Source organism: Lepisma saccharinum, unplaced genomic scaffold (genome assembly GCF_977018435.1).
Source record: "Lepisma saccharinum unplaced genomic scaffold, izLepSacc3.1 HAP1_SCAFFOLD_184, whole genome shotgun sequence".
Taxonomy (NCBI): domain Eukaryota; kingdom Metazoa; phylum Arthropoda; class Insecta; order Zygentoma; family Lepismatidae; genus Lepisma; species Lepisma saccharinum.
Window position 1 is genome coordinate 621,896 of NW_028142981.1, and position 14,568 is coordinate 636,463.

The 14,568-nt window shown below is 44.8% G+C and overlaps 1 pseudogene; it reads right to left on the reverse strand.

Moving 5' to 3' along the window:
• Positions 1 to 9,937: 9,937 nt before the first annotated feature.
• Positions 9,938 to 11,855, reverse strand: LOC145982473 (large subunit ribosomal RNA; annotated as a pseudogene).
• Positions 11,856 to 14,568: the final 2,713 nt, after the last annotated feature.

Below are 14,568 nucleotides of genomic sequence, written 5' to 3' on the forward strand. Positions count from 1 at the left end.
CCATTTTCGTTCACAATGAAACATAAAGAGCACATACAGGTAAGAGGATTACAAGTGTACGCCGATTAAGCTGTGAATCATAACACACCGAATGACGAAAGGCAGATGCGAAAGTGCTTAAAACAATGCAGAAAGTTGATATTTTGAATGAGAACAAATATTTTGATAAAATGCCGTAAACGCGTCTAAACCAATACTACCGAAATATATTTCAACTTTTCTTTAAGTGTAAAAATTTTAAGTTCTCTTCACCAAAATGAGAAACATTCAAAAAGTGTCCAGTTTTCTTTACGAAAATGAATGAGAAAAAAATTACGAGTTCGAATCACTACCTTAACTTAAAACGAAGATTGAACTCACCATCCAGGGGAGATGACAGGACAAGTTCCGCCGTGACCGCTCGCCCGCGCACCGTTTTGCTCCAGCTATGGAACAAAGACCTCTTCGAGAGGTTGCAGGGACGTCAACTGAGGAAATTAGCACGCTCGAACGTAGGCTTTGTGTTGCCATATTGACTGTGCTCCTAAGGCACGCTACATGATTTGTGCATCGATGGAATCCCAAGGACGCTCCAGGATTTGTGCCTCAATGGAAACTGTGCTTACCTAGGACGCGAATCTCTACGCGATAATCATTCATCGCCATCGTAGCGATCAGACGAGACTGGCAGAAGATCCCTCCATCCTCCATCATGACTTCATCACCATCTCATCATGACCCACGGTCGTCGCGATTAACACAGGTACTTTGATTATTATTTTCTATTCAACCTTTGACACATTTCATTCATGATGGCCCAAGCTCGTAGCGATTAACCCGGTTCATCTTCTCGTCATCATCCACGCTCCTAGCGATTAACCCAGGCTTTATTCAGGTATTATCATTCATTACTTCATTTTTCTTACCCTTTGGAGGCACAAGTGGTTTGGATCCCACTTTAAACTGTAGGTCCAGTCTTGATTAGCCTTTCTGTGCATAAAGTGGACTAAAGACATCAATTCGATCATCATCAACCACGGTTATATCATCACTGTTATATGTATTTCATTTCTTTAACCTTTAACAAAACCAAAATGTTCATTACAAAAACAAGAAGCAAAAATGGTTTAAATGAAATTCCTCACGTACAGTTTTTAAAACGGAAATATACTTTTATTTCTTAAATAAAAACAATCAAACACAATTAAAATAATTATGGTAAATACCAAATTTTATAAAAATATCAATAGAAAAAAACCGCATAACATATTCTGAATTAGAGAAATTATTCAAAAAATATTGATCAAAATAATAACAAAAACAAAGAAACCAAGAAGTTAAACATATTTATAAAATAATCCGTCGTCTCCTACGATGCCCGAACCCAGCCTCTGGAAAGGGCCATCAGATCCTTATATTGCCTCGTCCCCTTCACCATCCCGTGCTGTTGCACAAGATGCTGCCCCATCTTCACAACAGTCCCCTGGCAGCCCTCCATCCTACACCTGAGGCGGCGGCCCGCATTCTTGATTCTTCTCTTCCCCTCGGAGGAGGCAAAGTACATCTCCATCATCTTCCTCGAGTAAGAGTGTTTCCTCCGCAGGTGTCGCGGAACTGTAGTAGACTCCTCCCCGCACTCTGGGCAGATCTTCTGAAAAACACGAAGAGGGAAGACAAAGGCATTCGTTTAACACTGACACGCATAGATTTATCGATTTACAATTAAATACAGGCAGAGAGGGAACATTTGAATTTCAAGGAATTACTCACCTTGCGCCTTATGTTGTTCCTCTTCTCTTTCATTGCGGGTAGAGGTGGGGGAGCCGGAGCCTCAAGTTGTTGTTGTTGTACGGGCATCACCTCCTCTATATGTTGTTGCGGTGGGAACTGCTGTGTTTCTTGTCGCTGCAAAGACAAGAATGAAAACAAAATAGCTGTAGAAACGGCAACATCATTTTAAAAGATTGCACACACGAAAATACACGTGAAACATCTTCTCTGTTACCGTACTCAACTTACTATTAACTCCTCTACGATCTTCAAGGATCTTTCCAGTTGCTCCACAGACATGTTCTCGGGTTCCGGGATTCGTAACTCCCTCTTGTCAAGTTCAAGTTGCACCAATTCGCCGGAAATGGAGTCCAGGAATTTAATATCTTCGTCGGTAAGGCCTCCTTCGACTGGCGTTGCATGATTCGGCAGCATAGGATCGTTACTGTTGGAGAAGAAAGGTATTCGTTTAATGAAAAGACATCGTTATGCGCGTGGCACAAAATAACACAACAAATAGCGCATTTTAAAATCTACACATTCACCTGAAATCCATCTTGAGATTTTGGATTCGCTTCCTTTCAGCTCCAAGACAAGCAATGCAATGAAGGGAATAAGAAACTGTTGCCCAAGGAAGATTTCCAGTTCGAATTTAAATTACGAGGTAATTTTTTGGTCAGTCAATCGGATTTACGCGACCGACCGGCCGAAGAAGAAGGGAGGGGGTGGGGGAGAAATGTAGCTGGACTCCCAAAGCAGGTATCTGAGAAGCGTGCAAGACCGGTTTCTCCCACCATCGAGTGTCGAAAGTCTACTTCCCAGCCATCTGTGCAGCAAACACCCTATAAATGGTTTCTTTAACCCAAAAATGTAGCGAAAGACCATAGGTGACCATGTTTGATTCTCCATTTGAAATTCAGTGTAAATACTGAATTTGAACGGTTTTCAAGTTTGAATTGAAAAGTCACTTTTGGCGGGAATGTTTCAAAATTCGATAGGATGGAAGATGCAACATTATACTACAATAATTAAAGCAAGGGAAGTTAAGCGCAAAGGCTAGAGTAATTTTTTGGAAGCAAAAATCCCAAGTGTGCTCGTTCGGATGCTGTCAGAAATAAACGTGTTTCCTTCGCAAAAAATTACAGTGATAAAGTTTGCTTTCAGCTTAAAAAGGCTAACTATGCACCTTGGGAAAATTACTGATCGATGTAGTGTAAAACTTGCAACAAATAATAATAATAAAAAAAAACTAAACTTTCTTGGCGAAAGCGAGAGCACAGCAAGAAGAAATGACGTTCAACTTGTACAAGCACCGCAATGCGGCAATGACACGCACACACTCTGTTTTCTTCCAAGCTTTACTTTCTATGCGGGATTTGCTCCACAGATTACCGTTAAAAGTAAAAATTCTGGGTGAATGAAGCTTCTCCACAAACTTGTAAAAGCACCGAAATGTAACAAAGGCACGCACACAAACAAACAATTCTCCTCCTCCGTTTTCTTCCCAGCTTGAAATTCTATACGGCTTTTGCTCCATAGATTACAGTCAAAGGTAAAAGATCTGGGAGAATGAAGCTTCCCAGCTTGACTTTCTATTCGGCTTTTGCTCCAGAGATTGCCGCTAAAGGCAAAAATTCTGGGAGAATGAAGCTTCCCAAGAAACTTGTACAGGCAACGCAATGTGGCAGTGACACAATATCATCCTCCTCTGTTTTCTTTCCAGCTTGACTTTCTATTCGGTTTTTGCTCCACAGATTACCGTTAAAGGTAAAAGTTCTGGGTGAATGAAGCTTCTCCACAAACTTCTAAAAGGACGGTAATGTTGCAAAGGCACACACACAAGCAATTCTCCTCCTCAGTTTTCTTCCCAGCTTTACTTTCTATTCGGCTTTTGCTCCAGAGATTGCCGTTAATGGCAAAATTTCTGGGAGAATGAAGCTTCCCAAGAAACTTGTACAAGCAACGCAATGTGGCAGTGACACAATATCATCCTCCTCTGTTTTCTTCCCGGGCACCCGAAGGAGCCTGTCACTTACATTGTGGTATTTCACCGGCGGGCACCCGAAGGAGCCCTCACTTATGCTACACCTCGTCACGTCTCCCGACAGCGGCAGGCTAGAGTCAAGCTCAACAGGGCCTTCTTTCTCCGCCGCTGACATTCTCCAAGCGTTTCCGCACTCCCAGGTTGCCGTTAAAGGCAAAAATTCTGGGAGAATGAAGCTTCCCAAGAAACTTGTACAGGCAACGCAATGTGGCAGTGACACAATATCATCCTCCTCTGTTTTCTTCCCAGCTTGACTTTCTATTCGGCTTTTGCTCCAGAGATTACCGTTAAAGCTAAAAGTTCTGGGTGAATGAAGCTTCTCCACAAACTTCTAAAAGGACGGTAATGTTGCAAAGGCACACACACAAACAATTCTCATCCTCTGTTTTCTTCCCAGCTTTACTTTCTATTCGGCTTTTGCTCCAGAAATTCCCGTTAATGGCAAAAATTCTGGGAGAATGAAGCTTCCCAAGAAACTTGTACAAGCAACGCAATGTGGCAGTGACACAATATCATCCTCCTCTGTTTTCTTCCCAGCTTGACTTTCTATTCGGCTTTTGCTCCATAGATTACCGTTAAAGGTAAAAGTTCTGGGTGAATGAAGCTTCCCAGCTTGACTTTCTATTCGGCTTTAGCTCCAGAGATTGCCGTCAAAGGCAAAAAAATCTGGGAGAATAAAGCTTCCCAAGAAACGTGTACAAGCAACATAATGTAGCAGTGACACAATTTCATCCTCCTCTGTTTTCTTCCCAGCTTTACTTTCTATTCGGCTTTTGCTCCAGAGATTGCCGACAAAGGCAAAAAATAATCTGGGAGAATAAAACTTCGCAAGAAACTTGTACAAGCAAGGCAATGTGGCAGTGACACAATATCATCCTCCTCTGTTTTCTTCCCAGCTTGACTTTCTATTCGGCTTTTGCTCCAGAGATTTCCGTTAAAGCTAAAAGTTCTGGGTGAATGAAGCTTATCCACAAACTTCTAAAAGACGGTAATGTTGCAAAGGCACACACACAAACAATTCTCCTCCTCTGTTTTCTTCCCAGCTTTACTTTCTATTCGTCTTTTGCTCCAGAGATTCCCGTTAATGGCAAAAATTCTGGGAGAATGAAGCTTCCCAAGAAACTTGTACAAGCAACGCAATGTAGCAGTGACACCCGCACAAATCTCCTTCTCCTCTGTTTTCTTCCCAGCTTGACATTCTATTCGGCTTTTGGTCCAGAGATTACCGTTAAAGGTAAAAGTTCTGGGTGAATGAAGCTTCTCCACAAACTTCTAAAAGGACGGTAATGTTGCAAAGGGACACACACAAACAATTCTCCTCCTCTGTTTTCTTCCCAGCTTGGCTTTCTGTTCGGCTTTTGCTCCATAGATTACCGTTAAAGGTAAAAGTTCTGGGTGAATGAAGCTTCTCCACAAACTTCTAAAAGGACGGTAATGTTGCAAAGGCACACACAAAAAAATTGTCCTCCTCAGTTTTCTTCCCAGCTTTACTTTCTATTCGGCTTTTGCTCCAGAGATTGCCGTCAAAGGCAAAAATTCTGGGAGAATAAAGCTTCCCAAGAAACTTGTACAAGCAACGCAACGTGGCAGTGACACAATGTCATCCTCCTCTGTTTTCTTCTAAGCTTGACTTTCTATTCGGCTTTTGCTCCAGAGATTGCCGTTAAGGGCAAAAAATAATCTGGGAGAATAAAGCTTCCCAAGAAAGTTGTACAAGCAACGCAATGCGGCAGTGACACAATATCATCCTCCTCTGTTTTCTTCCCAGCTTTACTCTCTATTCGGCTTTTGCTCCAGAGATTGCCGTCAAAGGCAAATAATCTGGGAGAATAAAACTTCCCAAGAAACTTGTACAAGCAAGGCATTGTGGCAGCGACACAATATCATCCTCCTCTGTTTTCGTCCCAGCTTTACTTTCTATTCGGCTTTTGCTCCAGAGATTGCCGTTAAAGGCAAAAATTCTGGGAGAATAAACCTTCCCAAAAAACTTGTACAAGCAACGCAATGTGGCAGTGACACAATATCATCCTCCTCCGTTTTCTTCCCAGCTTGGCTTTCTATTCGGCTTTTGCTCCATAGATTTCCGTCAAAGGTAAAATTTCTGGGTGAATGAAGCTTCTCGACAAACTTCTAAAAGCACGGTAATGTGGCAAAGGCACACACACACACACACAAACAATTCTCCTCCTCTGTTTTCTTCCCAGCTTGACTTTCTATTCGGCTTTCGCTCCAGAGATTGCCGTGAAAGGCAAAAATTCTGGGAGAATAAAGCTTCCCAAGAAACTTGTACAAGCAACGCAATGTGGCTCTGTTTTCTTCCCAGCTTGACTTTCTATTCGGCTTTTGCTCCAGAGATTGCCGTCAAAGGCAAAAAAAATTCTTGGAGAATAAATCTTCCCAAGAAACTTGTACAAGCAAGGCAATGTGGCAGGGACACAATATCATCCTCCTCAGTTTTCTTCCCAGCTTGACTTTCTATTCGGCTTTTGCTCCAGAGATTGCCGTGAAAGGCAAAAATTCTGGGAGAATGAAGCTTCCCAAGAAACTTGTACAAGCAAGGCAATGTGGCAGGGACACAATATCATCCTCCTCCGTTTTCTTCCCAACTTGACTTTCTATTCGGCTTTTGCTCCAGAGATTACCGTCAAAGGTAAAAGTTCTGGGAGAATAAAGCTTCCCAGCTTTACTTTCTATTCGGCTTTTGCTCCAGAGATTACAGTCAAAGCTCAAAGATCTGGGAGAATGAAGCTTCCCAGCTTGACTTTCCATTCGGCTTTTGCTCCAGAGATTGCCGTCAAAGGCAAAAATTCTGGGAGAATATATCTTCTCAAAAAACTTGTACAAGCAAGGCAATGTGGCAGGGACACAATACCATCCTCCTACGTTTTCTTCCCAGCTTGACTTTCTATTCGGCTTTTGCTCCAGAGATTACCGTGAAAGGCAAAATATGTGGGAGAATGAAGCTTCCCAAGAAACTTGTACAAGCAACGCAATGTGGCATTGACACAATATCATCCTCCTCCATTTTCTTCCCAGCTTGACTTTCTTTTCGTCTTTTGGTCCAGAGATTACCGTGAAAGGCAAACATTCTGGGAGAATGAATCTTCCCAAGAAACTTGTACAAGTAACGCAATGTGGCATTGACACAATATCATCCTCCTCAGTTTTCTTCCCAGCTTGACTTTCTATTCGGCTTTTGGTCCAGAGATTACCGTTAAAGGTAAAAGTTCTGGGTGAATGAAGCTTATCCACAAACTTCTAAAAGGACGGTAATGTTGCAAAGGCACACACACAAACAATTCTCCTCCTCAGTTTTCTTCCCAGCTTGACTTTCTATTCGGCTTTTGCTCCAGAGATTACCGTCAAAGGCAAAAATTCTGGGAGAATAAAGCTTCCCAAGAAACTTGTACAAGCAAGGCAATGTGGCTGTGACACAATATCATCCTCCTCGGCTTTCTTCCCAGCTTGACTTTCTGTTCGGCTTTTGCTCCAGAGATTACAGTCAAAGGTAAAAATCTGGGAGAATGAAGCTTCCCAGCTTGACTTTCCATTCGGCTTTTGCTCCAGAGATTACCGTTAAAGGCAAAAATTCTGGGAGAATGGATCTTCCCAACAAACATATACAAGCACCGCAATGTGGCAAAGGCACACAAATCTGCTTCTCTGTTTTCTTCCCAGCTTGACTTTCTATACGGGTTTTGCTCCACACATTACCGTTAAAAGTAAAGGTGCTGGGTGAATAAACCTTCTCCACAAACTTCTCCCCGCACAGCATTCGTATGTGTTTGCGACTCTGCGAAGCACCATCAACACAGGAGGTGTGAGCGTTAACCAAACATTGCATTCATTCATGCACTTTCATTAAATGCGACTAGTCTTTAGCTCCATCAACCGATATACGGTTTAATGCTGGCCGGCACAAGTGCCTAACTGCACATTTGCAAGTTCCAGTGCTCTACAGCGAGCTAAACTGGGATACATGTCTTTTGGTCGGCTGGGTCGTAGGGCCCCCAAGTCACGGGGATACCCTAAAAAACCCAAATCCAGCGATCCGCCACATGCCGGAAGCCCCGGCGACCGATACATGCGTGCCGGCCGCCGGTTTGGAAGTTCTCCCCCAGCCGGCCGAAACCGGCCGGGGTCTGAACCTCCTGCGGAGAGCTCCGCGTGGAAGCCCTCCTACTCCATTGCATTCATTCATTCATGCACTTTCATTAAATGCGACTAGAGTCTGAAGCTCAATCAACCGATATACGGTTGAATGCTGGCCGGCACAAGTGCCGGTCAATTTCAATCATTATTAACGTGCTTTTGGTCCGGTGCTCTACAGTTAAGCTCAACCTAACTGCACAAGACACCTGTATCTGCCGGCACATTTACAAGTGCCGGTCAATTTCCAGTGCTCTACAGCGAGCTAAACTGGGATACATGTCTTTTGGTCGGCTGGGTCGTAGGGCAACCAAGTCACCCTAAAAACCCCAAGTCCAGCTATCCGCCACATGCTGGAAGCCCCGGTGCGCAGCACCAGTTAAGGTGCCGGCTGCCGGTTTGGGTGTCCTCCCCCAGCCGGCCGAAACCGGCCGGGGTCTGGACTCCCGGCGAATGCCCCGAGGGGGCATCCTTAAAGAGACGGACAGAAACCGCCGGGTGCCGTGAAACCGACATCACGAACTCCGCGCGGATCTGTTCTTAGCAAGTACCCATCTTGCTTGCAGTGGCTCACCTTGGTCGGCCAACTGCATTCGTTTAAGATGCTTGGCAGGCATCGATCTTTCTTGCGAGAGTGCGGATTTTCTCGCTTTCAGCAAGTGCTCAAACCTTGCTTGCAGTGGCTCACCTTGGTCGGCCAACTGCATTCGTTTAAGATGCTTGGCAGGCATCGATCTTTCCTGCGAGAGTGCGGATTTTCTCGCTTTCAGCAAGTGCTCAAACCTTGCTTGCAGTGGCTCACCTTGGTCGGCCAACTGCATTCGTTTAAGATGCTTGGCAGGCATCGGTCTTTCTTGCGAGAGTGCGGATTCTCTCAATTTCAGCAAGTGCTCAAATCTGGTTCCAACGACGATAGGGATGACAGAACCAAACCTCTCCCCGAGTGGCCTTTCGCAAAGAAGGCGAGGATTTTTGGGCCACCTACAGCATACATCGTACCACCTACCAAGGGCCCCTCGGCGGCACGGAATAGTGAGGAACGCTTACTTCCACCGTCACCCTACCAAAGTTGGACCCTCATTTGGCACATACTTGAATTTGGCCAACTCAAGCTCCTATTATATAGGTCCCGTCCTCGAAGGCCGACTAGAATCTAAAGCATTTGGGCGGCTGGGTTATAGGTACAACGCAATCTGTTCCCCACAAACCCCAAGTCCGGCTATACGCCACATGCCGGAAGCCCCATCGGCCGCATGCCGGCCGATGGCTTGGGGATCGCCCTTATTAGTAAGGGTGACCCCCATGGGAAGGCCCAGAAGGCCTTCCTAAGTGTCCACCGCCGTGTAGAGTCACATCCGAGGAATGGACAGCACCAAGCCGACCAACCGAAGCGCCTCCGAATGCTCGCCGATCTCCAACCAAACGTTGGGACCGCCGAGCCGGAGAAGGGAGAGCTCTCTTCGCTCCCCCGCGCCGGTGATGTGCTCCTGGCAGGAACCAGGCAGTATGTCGCCTCCTCAAGTTTCTATTATATAGATACCGTCATAGAAAGGCTCAACATCAGGTTCCAAGGTGGCAGACTCACGCATTGCATTCATTCATGAATGCACATTTCCAAGTGCCTGTCACTTACATTGTGGTATTTCACCTGAAGGAGCCCTCACTTATGCTACACCTCGTCACGTCTCCCGACAGCGGCAGGCTAGAGTCAAGCTCAACAGGGCCTTCTTTCCCCGCCGCTGACATTCTCCAAGCGTTTGCGCACTCCCAGGTTAAGCTGGGTTGTCAGTCCTTTGGTCGGCTGGGTGATAAACCCCAAGTCCAGCTATCCGCCACATGCTGGAAGCCCCGGTGCGCAGCACCAGTTAAGGTGCCGGCTGCCGGTTTTGGGTGTCCTCCCCCGTTCGAAACTGGGGTCTGGACTCCCGGCGGAGGTCCCCGGAGGGACCTCCTGAAAGTAGGAGCCTGCTTTTCAGGTGCCGTGCAGCCGACAGCACGAACCTGCAAGCGAGGGCTGCCTTTCAACGGGTCGCCACCGTACGGAGGCTTCACCGCTCACGACGCCCCGCCAGATACTCAAGTCGTCTACGAGTGGTTCAGGGTCCCAACTTCCGAGTGCTTGATTACCCCTTGAATCCCCATCTAGAATCCCAAAGACCTCGGTCAGTGGGGCAAGTGGGCGGAGTCTCGATGGCACTACTCGCGGGGAGCCTCATCCCCCGGTTTGAGGGGGTGGTTGGTGGCTCCCCGCCTTACCTGTCCCCGGCGAAGGGGTCCAGCGTTGGTGGTTCTGCCTTTCAGAGTGCAGGGACCCACGGTCACGCAGGTCCGGGCACGGCTTCGGCCTTAGAGGCGATCAGGCTTCAGCCGTCGGACGTAGCTTCGCACCAAGGTTCGATCGAACCAGCGCGGTACCATTGGTCCTCCAAACCTGGGGTTCCTCTCGTACTAACCAGGATTACCTTGGCCGCGTTCTAAACGCCAGGAGGATAAAAATAACCTCTTTCACAACGGTCTAAACCCAGCTCACGTTCCTTGTTGGTTGGTGAACAATCATACGCTCGGGGAACGCTGCGTCCCCACGGTAAGAAGAGCCGACATCGAAGGATCAAAAAGCCGCGTCGCTATGAACGCTTGGCGGCCACGAGCCAGTTATCCCTGTGGTAACTTTTCTGTCACCTCCCGCCGAAGATCCTTCGGACGGGGAGGATCGATAGGCCCCGGTTTCCCGGGTCCCACCCGTACTGAGGGTGCGGATCGAGGCGGCTTTTGCCCTTTCGCTCTACGCGAGGTTTCTGTCCTCGGTGAGCCGCCCTTAGGACGCCTGCGTTATCCTTTGACAGATGTTCCGCCCCAGACGAACTCCCCACCTGCCGTTGTCCCCGGATCGGGTCGGCCCCCTGTCCGGCACGAACCGGGAGTCCGGTCCGGCCGGCCAGTAGCAGGGGCCTTGGTTCATGAACAACGTGCGACGAGGATGGGGAACCCCGACGCCCGCGTCCCGCCGAACCGGGTGAGTCGGGAAACAGTGAGAGTAGTGGTATTTCACCGGCGGGCACCCGAAGGAGCCCTCCCACTTATGCCACACCTCGTCACGTCTCCCGACAGCGGCAGACTAGAGTCAAGCTCAACAGGGTCTTCTTTCCCCGCTGACATTCTCCAAGCCCGTTCCCTTGGCTGTGGTCTCGCTAGACAGTAGGTAGGGACAGTTTAAGGGGGGTTGTTGAAGTGATCCTCCATCCTCCTCTCACACATCACTTCACCCTCTCACCCGGCATTATAGTTCTTCTCTTTAAATTGTTTTTCCTTGCCTGGGTGCGGTACCCCTTACTGTCTGTGAAATTCCGGCTGGATCTTATCTTAATATTTTCCTTTTACCATGGAGAGTGGACGATGATCCTTGCAACTTGTTCCTACCCTGGTTCCTGTGGTTATACCAGGGTGTACTTGCTTACTGTTGTATTGGCTCCACTTGAGTTGTATTCGGAAAGATGTAAAAGAAAGAAAATAAGAAAAGAAAAAGATAAATACGATAGACAAATGTATACATAGAAATAATAAGATTGATAAAATATAGACATAAATATATATATGATAAAAATTTGATACTATATTGATAAATAAAGGTTAGTAATTTAGGATTATATTGATAGTTGTATATACATGCTCATTAGAGCCCCTAATTAAGAAAAAAGAAATGAAGATGAGTCTCTTGGTTAGAGTGTTTGTGAATATTGTGGTTTAGCTTAGAGTTTTACTGGGGAAAGGTGATCTCCTTTCCCCCGAATCGTGTTATATGTTTGTGTATGTGGCGTTCAGAGCTTCTTCTTCTATCTCGATGTTTTCTTCAATCTTCCTACTGCTTCTTACATACTTGAAGTCTCTTCAGGTCTTCCTACAATTTTATATATCGCTGATTCCAAAATATTCTAGAGTTGTTCCTGAGCCTGATTAGTTGCACTTGATCCTTCTCTATATGATGTTATATAGAACCGACGTCTGTTTAGGGCCGCAGGGCCTTTTTCGAAGAACCTTACTTCGGAGTGGTTTGTTTCCTTGGAACTTGCACCTTTTGGAGTCTTTGAGCGCGTTTGAATTGTACCTATTGGTTGTTCTATTCTTACTGTTACTTTTTGACTTTGGGGAGGTTTGTTCTTGAAATTGAGTTCTTCCTGTTGTGATATTTCACCTGCTAGTCTATTGAGTATGTGATATTGCGTCTTGGAGCTAAGAGCTGTATCTAGATTTAGTAGAGACAAGTTCTGCCGGAGATGTTGAATGTATCGGGTATTCCATTTTTTGCATTCCAGCATTTGCATTCTACTTGGCAGAATTTGCAGATAGAATCTTCTGAGAGTCCGAATTTATGAAGATATTTCTGATACGGTCCATGCCCTGAGATGAAGTGAACTAAGCCTTTTGTCGGATTGAAGTGAGTCCAGGATCTTCTTTGATTTATATTTGAAATAAATCTTTTACTATGCGGCGCCTCTTCTTTCTGCCATTCCTTTTCCCATTTTTGTTGGAACTTCTTGGGGATATCATTTATGTCTGTGGTTTGAATTTTATACTTGCTCCACACTTCCTGGCTGCCATTTTTCTTGTAGCAGTACTTGGCAGCTGCCATTTGAATTTCCATTTCAAGTGGAAGAACTCCTGCTATCGCTAATAGAGTTTTCGTTGGGGTGGTCTTGAAGGCTCCCAAAATTCTTAGTAAGACATTCCTTTGAACTGATCTTAATTTAGTTCTGTATTGCTCTTGTTGAGTGATGTGAGCCCACACACTGGCTGCATATGTGATTATCGAAACGAAGATTGCTTTGTAATATAGAATTGCAATCTGGAATGGGATTTTATAGGCTAGATTTCCCATTCCCAGTACTTTATGAAGTTTAGATTTTGCTTTTGATGTTACATTTTCTATGTGTGTTCTGAAGCCTAAGTTTTGATCCAGGTATACTCCTAAATATTTGATAGTTTTAGTGACTCTTATTGATTTTCCCTTGTATTTTATGCATGGTGTTCTGTGCAGTTTCCCTTTTAGTTGTATTAAGTTGGTCTTGTTTACGGCGATTGCCAATTTTGAGGTGTAACACCATCGAGCAAGGTCTTCCAGTATATCATTTGCTTTCTGTTCGAGGGTTTTCCTGTTATTGGCTCCTATAGTAATCAGGACGTCATCCGCGTATGCAATTGCTTCTATTGCACATGGATTTTGATTTAGTTGTTGTATGAGTGGTTCTATTGTTAAGTTCCACAGTTGTGGTCCCAGGACAGAGCCCTGGGGACATCCTTTTGTGACTTCTCTTTCTATAGTTTTATTTTGCCAGTCAAACTCAACTGTTCTGTCATTCAAATAATCCTTGATAACGTTGTAAAGAGCAACTGGAAGGTTTAGGGCTCGGAGAGCCTTCAATACATGAGGCCACCAGACATTGTCGAATGCGCCCTGGATGTCTATAGCTATTGCGAAGACATGTTTGAATTCTGTTTTAGCAACTGTTCGTTGTAATTGGTTTATTGCATCCTCTGTTGCTAAACCTTTTGTGAAACCATACTGTTTTACTTTAGTTGGTCTGAGAATTAATCTCTCATTCAATCTCTTCGCAATTAGTCTCTCAAATATCTTCCCCATGTTGTTGAGAAGACAAATAGGTCTGTACGACTTAACCATAGTAGGGTCCTTAGATTTATCTTTTAGTATTAAGATTAATTTTGAGGTTTTCCATTTTTTTGGAAAAATTCCTCTTACTAGGCATTCGTTGTATATGTTTTGGAGATGAATACTAATTTCATTTTTTACTTTCTTTAGTATTTCATTCGTTAAACCGTCAGGTCCCGGTGCTTTCTTTAGCTTCAGATTATCAATTGCAACTGCAATTTCTTCCAATGAGAAAGGAATGACTATGTTTTCCGAATAATAGGGTGCCGATGTCTCTCTTCTAATTTCATTATGGCATTCTTCTTCTTCATTTGTCTGATCGAGTGGTAGAATTTTTTCCATAACGTAGTTGACTGATTGTTCCCATGTAGCTGTGAATGATCCATCTTCTTTTTTTAGGGTTGTAAGGATGACTGGGGTTCTTATTTTTTCAGAAACGATTTTATATGGGAACCCCCATGGATCCTTGTTCAATTCCTGTTTGACTGTGTTTGCCCAAGAATGAATCTTGTATTGATTTCGGAGATTATTATATTTCCATTTGGAGGCCCTATATGCCTCCAAATAATATTGCCTTTCCCTAAAAATCTTTGACCTTTGGTATTGTTTCCTTAAATGTCTTGTTTTTTGTCTTCTCTTATCGAGATATTTGGGCCATCTTTTAGCTGAGCTCTTCGGCTCTAAGTTGTCTCCCTTTTGTTTTACTTTCACTTCACGTTGAATCAATGTTGTGAGTTGCTCAACCTGGATGTTTATGTCAGGAGCTTCCCGATGTAATTCTTCAGATTGAATTTTGCTCCTGAGAATTTGCCAGTCAACCTTGTTATAGTTAATTCTTTTTTCAGTATTGCTGTACATCCTTTTCCCAATTTCATCAATCCTAATTTTAATCAGATTGTGATCACTTGAAGTGATGTTATCAAAAATTTCCCATGTTATATTACTGGTCGAACCATTCCTATTT